Genomic DNA, 8,585 nt, shown 5'->3' on the forward strand with positions numbered 1-8,585 from the left:
GGGGATGTAGCTCAAATGGTAGAGCGCTCGCTTTGCATGCGAGAGGCACGGGGTTTGATCCCCCGCATCTCCATCCATATTTTTAAACTACCAAAAAAGAAAGCAAAATTTTAACATGTTTTTGTAATATTTCTTTAAAAAAACATAATTGTATACTATTAATATTAATAGAATTTATTTATACAAGTATTCATAGATTATTTTACAATTATATTATATCAATCCAAAATCACATGATCTAAACTATTTTTAGTTAATTGAATCGGATATGATTTTAGTTTTTGAATCAAGTGGCTTGTTTTAAAAAGACCATTGAAACTTTACCCAAAAAAAGATTTTAGTTCTTTATTTTCCACCAAAATATTGACCAACTGAAACAACATGTACTTTCATCGGTCTCAAATGTAAGTAAATTTTTACATTTTAAATTCATTCAATACATGATGTATGTAGTTCATATTATAGACCACATACATTATTTATTGAAGGAACCTAAAAAATAAAAAATTGTTTAAGACCGGGAGTATATTTTTTTACCGGCAGAAAATTGTGGGACAACTCGTGGCACAGTCATACAAGAAATCGTTTGTCGTTTTCTGTCTTGTATATTTTCACTTTTGTGTAGTCGTTTTCAATGTCATTGACGTTCACCTTATGTCATGTACTTTGCTTTTACGGTTTTACCTAGTCTTTACTCTTTAACCCTTTTTTAAAAACACGACCACCATACATATATACGACAAAAGAAAATAACACGTACGTAAAGAAGGGTGTTAGAAACGTGACACCGACCTTGTTTAGGACATGACCATGTATGTGTGCACTGCACCTACGTAGAATAACGGAGAACACTCATCACCTTCTGTTTTCAACTACGTTTTGATTTTGGCCTAATAGAAGTTTTGGCACTTAAGTATTAGAAACTTGCAATTTTAGTCCTTTAACAAAATAAAATATAATTCAGTTCTCTTAGTATTGTCCCTTTTGCAGCTTTGGTTCCCAGCTAAATTTTGACCAAGTCAATGCTGACATGGCCGCTACGTGTGTATTTATTTAAAATATTTTTTAATTACAAAAATAAAAATATTTTTATTTTTTAATAATTAAAAATAATAATTACTCACGTGGCGGCCACGTCAGCATTGACTTGGTCAAAATTGGTCTGGGGTCAAAACTACAAAAGGGGTCGTACTTAGAGGGCTGAATTGTATTTTATTTTGTTATATATGCCAATATTCCAACTTCATGATACTTAGGGGGTCAAAACTGTTATTAACCCTTTGATTTTAATCTATTCATTCTTAAATACAACAAATTGCTCCCTTTAGTAACCTTCCGATTTCTAGAAAAAGAGACTCTAGTGGTCTAGAGTTTGGCCACAAAGTAAGAATAATCGAACAAATAACTGTTTCACCTAAAAATCAAACTTAGATTTTCCTGCACGATTCGTCTTTGATAAAGCTTATTTACACCTTGAGCTCTACCTTTAATTTTTTCTCCAAAGAGTTTAGCAGAAAAATTCATACACATTAAATGTTAAGTGAAGAATCACCGATTTGAACAAGCTTCTTCTCTGCATGTTAGATGTCTCTTTAGCTACACCACGAGTTGCTAGTTTTTATTGTGTTTGAGCATAGTATAGACACAAAAGAGGGAAAGGGGGGCCAGAAGCTGAGTTAGTGTAGCATTGTGAAGTTTCCTTCGCCTATATCCTTAGCTGATAGCTGATAGCTGGAAGCTTATAGCTGAAAAGCTAGTTGATTAAAATTAAAATGTTTAGTAAAATTAACGTTTTAAGTGACTCATAAATATAAAATGACGGAAAAATACACATGAGTTTACGTTTGACACAATTTTGCGTTAGACCAAACTGTTTGTTGCATATATAAAAATGTTAACGAGTGTCCTATGACACTCTTTAGACCTTTAATTGGTAACTTTTTACAAGAATTTGTGTATTTAGTGCTTTGAAAATCAAAATATTTGAATTTTTTATAAAATAATTTCTTATTTTAGAATTATTAAAGAGTGCTTCGGAAACCTTCGTTAACAAAATCCATTTTAAAAATAGAAAATGAGATTAAAAAGCATACTGGTGTGTAACAGTTGTATGATTAAAAGTGGGAGAGAAAAAAAAAGACTTGTAATAACAATCTCAAAGTGTTGTCTTTTTCCATTCTACATTTAAGTGGGAAAATCTAAAATTTATGTCTTTTACTCCCTCCGTCGTCCCGTAAGAATTGAGTCATTTGCAAAAGAAATATTGTCTCAAAAAAATTGACTCATTGCACTTTTCAATACAATATTAATTACTTTTTTTTCTTCTAATTATAACTCTAATTAATACTACTTTCACCACTCCCAATTCAATATATTATACTTTGCATTTATGATAAAAAATGCACAAATAGTTAACAATGACACTCAAAACCATTTTTCTCTCTCTTTCATTTATACATCTTTTCTTAATAAATATGAAATAAATCAATGACTCAATTAAAATGGGACGGTCTCAATTAAAATGGGACTGAGGAAGTATAATTCTTCATGCAGTAGTTATTTTTAAAAAACATAAATGTAAAACAAAAAAAGTAAAGGATGTCTTTTTAAGACTTGAGTGCTTCAGCTTTTTCCACAAAAATAAAACATGCACTAAGATACACAAAAATATAGTATTGTTACTTTCTTAAGTAATACAAGATTACAAAAATTAATTAATCAAAACTAAAACTAGCACATACTATCATTAAAAACAATAAAAATCAAACCAATATTTTCAACAACAAAAAGGACCAAAAAATCTTTTGAAGGGTGGTGACAACATTGTTGTTGATTTCTACTCATTGCCCAAAATCATGTGTAAACCAATTGTTGCAAAAGATGGATGACATACTCATATTATGAACTGAGGCATGCCATCTTTGACTTACTAGCATCAATAATGAACAATGATGCATAAAACATGAAGTTTTGTGGGAGGAGGCGGCGCCTTGGGCATACGTTTGAAGGCAATCAAGCGATCCAATAGCTAATTCTGTCTACATAGGCCTGGATCCTACCATACCGAGTTGGAAGGTAGTTCTCAAACATCATGATATCAGCAGGTCACTCAAAATATAATGAGAAAGATTAGATAATAAAACATTAATGGTGACAATTTTAAAAGTAGATGGAAAGAAGTAATTAAAAGTACCGGAGCCCAAACAACTTGGTTTAATTATATTATTCCTTGGCACTGGCCAATTATATTATTACTTGCAAACAACTCATCAAATCCTGGCTTGGTCTGTGGTAAAAAGACAGATCTTGAATCTAAGAGAACCTGGATTCGAGCCTCGCTAGTGCCTTTGGAGGGAGGTAAATGTAATTACCTTTGTAAGTGTTCTTTGAGCCTGAAGATCTTCTCTGCCTTAGACTGGGGCACCATCTCCTCGCCCTAAAATTTTTGTAAAAAAAAAACCTCATCCAATCCAACATTATTTTATTTCCACCAGGAATCATGCAATGAATATTTTATTGTAGGGAAAATTAAGTTTTTGGTTATGCTGACTATTGTTGTAATGGGAATGGTTAAGGAATCTACATGTAGAAGTTTTATCTTGAAAATATGAAATATTACTTTTGATTAACTAATGATTACACAATTTTTTGATAAAAACTTACTCCCTCCGTCCCATAATATAAGCAAAAAAAACACATTTTCTTTATCCCAAAATATAAGCAAAAAAGACAAACTATTATCTTTTTTTTTGTTTATTCTCATAAAATTAAATGCAAATTACATTCAATTTTATCTTTCTTTCATTTTTTCCATAACCAATAGCCAATGAAAATTGTTTTTACATCTTTCTATAAAACTTTTTCCAAAGAAAACACAAAAAACTATACTTTAAATTCTTATGTTTTAGTTTTCTTAATAAGTGTGATTTTTGTTTTTTTTGCTTATAATTTGGGACGGAGGAAGTATTTGTTTTGGATGTTTAATCATTGCCCTTTGGCACTGGTTAACATTTTCCTTAAGTTTTTAGTCCCTATAAATATATCAAATTTTGTTTTTAGTCGTCATAAAATATTTTGATAGATTGTGGTCTCTATAAATTTTCAGCACGTAGTTTTAGTCCCTGTTAAATTAATTTTTTTTAATTATGCTTAAAATTTTAAATTTTTTAATGTTTTTTTACATACTTGTTTAAAACATTATAAAATGTTCATCCACAATAAGTTAGCTCAAAATTTTACTTTTAGGTCCAAATTTTCGTTAGTTTTATCTTGAATTTTTGGCGTTTAAAAAATTATATTTAATTCATTGCATATTAAAAAATTCTAATTTTTTATAAAAGAGATTATTATAATATTCTTAACATGTATGTTAAAAATCATTTAAAAATATAAAAATTTAAGTATAATTAAACAAATTTTAATTTAATAGGGACTAACACATACTTTTAGTCCTTTTAAAATTAAAAATTACTTAATTGTAAAAAAAAAAAAAAATTGCTTAATTGTGCTTAAACTTTTAAATTTTTAACATATTTTTTACATACTTATTTAGAATATTATACAAAGTTCCTCCGCAAAAAAGTAGCTCAAAATTTTATTATTAGCTCTAAATTTTCTTTACATGTTAAAAAACTAAAAGATTTTATGAAAAAGTGTCTTACGATGTTATGAACATGTCTATAAAAAATCTTTCAAAAATTTAGAATTTTAATATAACAGGGACTAAAACTACGTGGTGAAATTTTTTGGGAGTGTTTGATATTTAATTTGTAATTGGCTTGGCATTTCATATGTTCCTTTAGGAATGGTAACTGATCACTTTTTACACTTTACTAATTTGGTGGGTATGCCGAGATCTTTCCATATTTATTTTAAAGTGATTTGACTCGCTTCTACTTGGGCAATTTGCAAAGAACGGAGCAACTTTGTCTTCAAAAATGCGGTAATAGATCCCCAAAGCATCCTTGATAAAGTGAAGTTTAATTCCTTTCTTTGGCTCTCTTCGAATCGCATTCCGATAGCTTTTAGTTTTCAGGATTGGTGGAGGCACCCACTTCTTTATATGGATGTCATGTAATTTTGTAATTTTGTTTTGGACTTAAATGTTCTTTTGGTCCTTTAAGTATTTAATAGGTATCGCTTTTGCCCCTTAACTAAAAAAAAGATTGTTTGAGTACTTTAATTTTTTTTAGTCTTGTTTTGGTCCCTTATGTTAGGTTTCCGTTATAGTTTAAAAAAAAAATTTTAACTCATGGACACGTGTCACCTTGTCATTGGCTCTGAGTTTTTCTTTTTACAAAATAATAATAATATTTTTTTTAAAAAATCCTAAAGCCAATGACAAAGTGACACGTGTCACCTTGTCATTGGTTATGGGAATTTTTTACAAAAAATAAAATATATTTATTAAAAAAATATTTTTAATTTTTTTTTCTCAAAGCCAATGACAAGGTGACACATGTTCAGGAGTTAACTTTTTTTTAAACCCTAACGGACACCTAACAGAAGGGACCAAAACGAGACTAAAAAAAAACTTAAAGTACTCAAACAATTTTTTTTTAGTTAAGGGACCAAAACAATACCAATTAAATACTTAAGGGACCAAATGAACATTTAAGCTTTTGTTTTGAGTTGGTGGCGGCAACCTTTTGTTAGGTGCCTTGTATTTGTAACATATTGTGTGATTCATCACCTTTTTAACACCTTGTGCGGAGGTGAATCACTTCTTGTTTGAGCAATATAACTCATTTTGATTTGTTCAAAAAAAATTATAAGGACTAAAATCTATCATTTTTTTTTACGAGGACTAAAAAGAAAATTTAGTATATTTAAAAACTTAATTAACCCTTTATTGTAAAAAGAAGCTTTGTGTTTTGGGATCGATACTTTCACTGTTGGTGTTGGTTACTCTCTTGTCACGTCGTGGTGCTTGGCTGTTTGCTGAGAAATTCTAATGTTCAAATCAATATTATGGTGACTTTGTAGAATATGGATTCCTTGCGGTCACAAAAAACCATTCCAACATTGATGACCATACCAAGATACAACATTGCAGATATTAAAGATTAGATTTTAGTAGTTTTTTTAAAAAAAAAAAAAAAAATCGCTAGAAATTTAATCTTGATCCCACGATCAATTATGTCGTGAACGTGGCCTTTGTTGACTGCAAGAAATCGATATTTTATGTGTAAATTAGAGTATGTTTGGTTTGATAATTGCGGATAAATTTTAAAAAAAAAAATTGACATGTTTGGTTACTCTTTTGAAGAATTGATTTTGTATTTAAAATTGGGTGGATTCTAGGGTAAAGAGGTCAATTAAGTCCTTCACCGATGTACCACTAAATTTAACCATCAGATTAAATACACTCATTATCACTACCATATAGGATCTAATTTCATCTCTTTGCAATTCCTTTCTTTCTCTCTCCTCTCAACTTCTATCTACATCTACGCATCCAGATAACATTATGGTTTGGTTTACTCAATTTCTACTACAATTGAATCTCCACTTCAGATAACTTTTGTTTGATATTTGTATGGACAATTTTTTATTCAAAATTAAAAATTGGATTTTTTTTTGACCAAAAATTAAAAACTGGATTTAGGTATTGACAAATGTTATTTTTTTATATTCATTCTTGTGCAGGATTAACATAAGAGATCTATGTGTAAAAGTTTGAAAAAACAATTCAATGAATTTTCACATCACTTCACAGCAGAGATTCATATTTGAATCTATTAATTTGTATCGGCATTTCAAAACAGCAAAATTGAATGAGAATTTTTCTACAAAAGTTATTTCTGGAGCCGTTTATAAATGATCGAAGCCAACATTGACCCAATATTATGAACTGAGGCATGCCATCTTTGACTTACTAGCATCAATAATGAATAATGATGCATAAAACTACCCCACATAATTCCTGTCAATAATTACATTAGTAAGCAGAATTTCTGCTTAAGTAACCTAATAAAAAAAGATTAAGATCTCACACCAAATTAATGAAGAATAGATAGGTAAAGGCCAGAAAAGTTGGGAACAAAACTAGGCTGACTAAGGTAAGGGAGTTCATGATAGTCGCATCCTTTTACATCGTTAGCAAGAGATCCTGAACAATTTCAGACATAGCTGGCCGGTATTCAGGTTCACGCTGAAAACAAAATCATAAAAATGAATAAAAGGAGAGTAGGTGATATGTAATAAGGTGTTACCATATACATATAGCTCAAACAGAAAGACTAAAGCCATTTTAAATCATGCTAGATAGCAACAAAAGCTAGCTTCTTCTAATACAACTGATTTGAAATTAACAACTTAAGCGTTTGTGGCTTAAAATGTGCAAATCAAAAGCTACTATATCATACAACGCAATGTCAAATATGATTGCAAAAGTTATTTTTAAATTATTAAAAAGAATTATAAGAAAATATATTCATAATAAGTCCATATTGCAGCTTATCATTCAGTTAGTTTTATTTTCAACAATTACCACACTTCAGTTAGCTGTCATTTAGACAAAGTTACCTGATATAATAATCACGGGGCATGTAAACTTCTTTTAGGGACCAAAATAACCGTTGTCATAAGAAAGAGCATATAATAAAATAAGTAAGCTCTTGTCATTTGAAATCACTTCTTGAAACTGAATGATACATGGTAGCAATCATATAAGCAGATAAAAATTCAGACCCAGATCAATAACATATTAAGAAACCACTTGTCATTGTAGATGCTTGATTAGCAACTATCTTCTATTAAGAAATTTAATTTTGCTCATATAGATTGAATAAGAAAGGGACAACATAGATCTAAACAACAAAACCTTCTGAAGTTTGTAGTCAAATGCAATTGTAATAAGATAAACATAAAAGTATTGCAACAATATGATAGAAATCGCACCATTAAAGTAGTTTTCATGTAGAATTACACTTGCTCTTGATCTGATTTGATGTCTTTGTATCTCCAGATTTTCCACTAATGATTAACAAATATAAGGAAAGATGATCAAACAATTAGAAAGTCAAAAACTAAACTGAAATAGAAACTCATTAAATAATATTCTTCTGAAATGGGGAGGAAGTAATTATCATAATGAACAATAAATGTGATGATAAACAGATTCCAGTTAATATTGTTAGTCTAAGAGAATACTCTGTCAGTTGTGGTATAGAAATCCATGAATCAGAATCCAACAACACTTGTTTTCATATAAAACTGAATCCAAAAATATTTTGGATAACACCATTAAATATCAATATTTGTTTGAAAGCTTAACACAAAAACACTATCACAACAAATTAATAATTTAATTGAACCAAATAACCAGATCTAGGAGGGCAGCAAGTTAAATCACTTGCAAAAGAAAAAGGAACAGAGAAAGGGTTGAAGAAACTGAAAGGCGATGGAGAGAGAATTTTGGGGAGAATTTGAAATTTGAAATCAGTAGTAACTGAAAGGGAGGGAGAAGGAAAATGATATGGCTTTGGAAAGCCATAAAAAACGCTGGCTGCTCTTCAAAAGTGGAGTGGAGGAGCTGTCGTCCTGTTTAGTTGCTTTCATTTAATGGGTTTGGCAAAACTTGG

General features: G+C 29.9%; 1 long non-coding RNA gene and 1 other non-coding gene across 2 annotated transcripts; one reads left to right on the forward strand and one right to left on the reverse strand.

The window, feature by feature from the left end:
- TRNAA-UGC (transfer RNA alanine (anticodon UGC)) lies at positions 1 to 73 on the forward strand. Its single transcript has one exon. It is a non-coding gene; the product is annotated as a tRNA-Ala (tRNA).
- A 6,699-nt stretch (positions 74 to 6,772) lies between these two features.
- LOC112419139 (uncharacterized) lies at positions 6,773 to 8,585 on the reverse strand. Its single transcript, XR_003009232.2, has 2 exons — positions 7,903 to 8,585; positions 6,773 to 7,153 (listed from the first exon to the last, which is right to left on the reverse strand). It is a non-coding gene; the product is annotated as an uncharacterized lncRNA (long non-coding RNA).

The sequence above is a fragment of the Medicago truncatula genome, chromosome 2 (genome assembly GCF_003473485.1).
Source record: "Medicago truncatula cultivar Jemalong A17 chromosome 2, MtrunA17r5.0-ANR, whole genome shotgun sequence".
NCBI lineage: Eukaryota > Viridiplantae > Streptophyta > Magnoliopsida > Fabales > Fabaceae > Medicago > Medicago truncatula.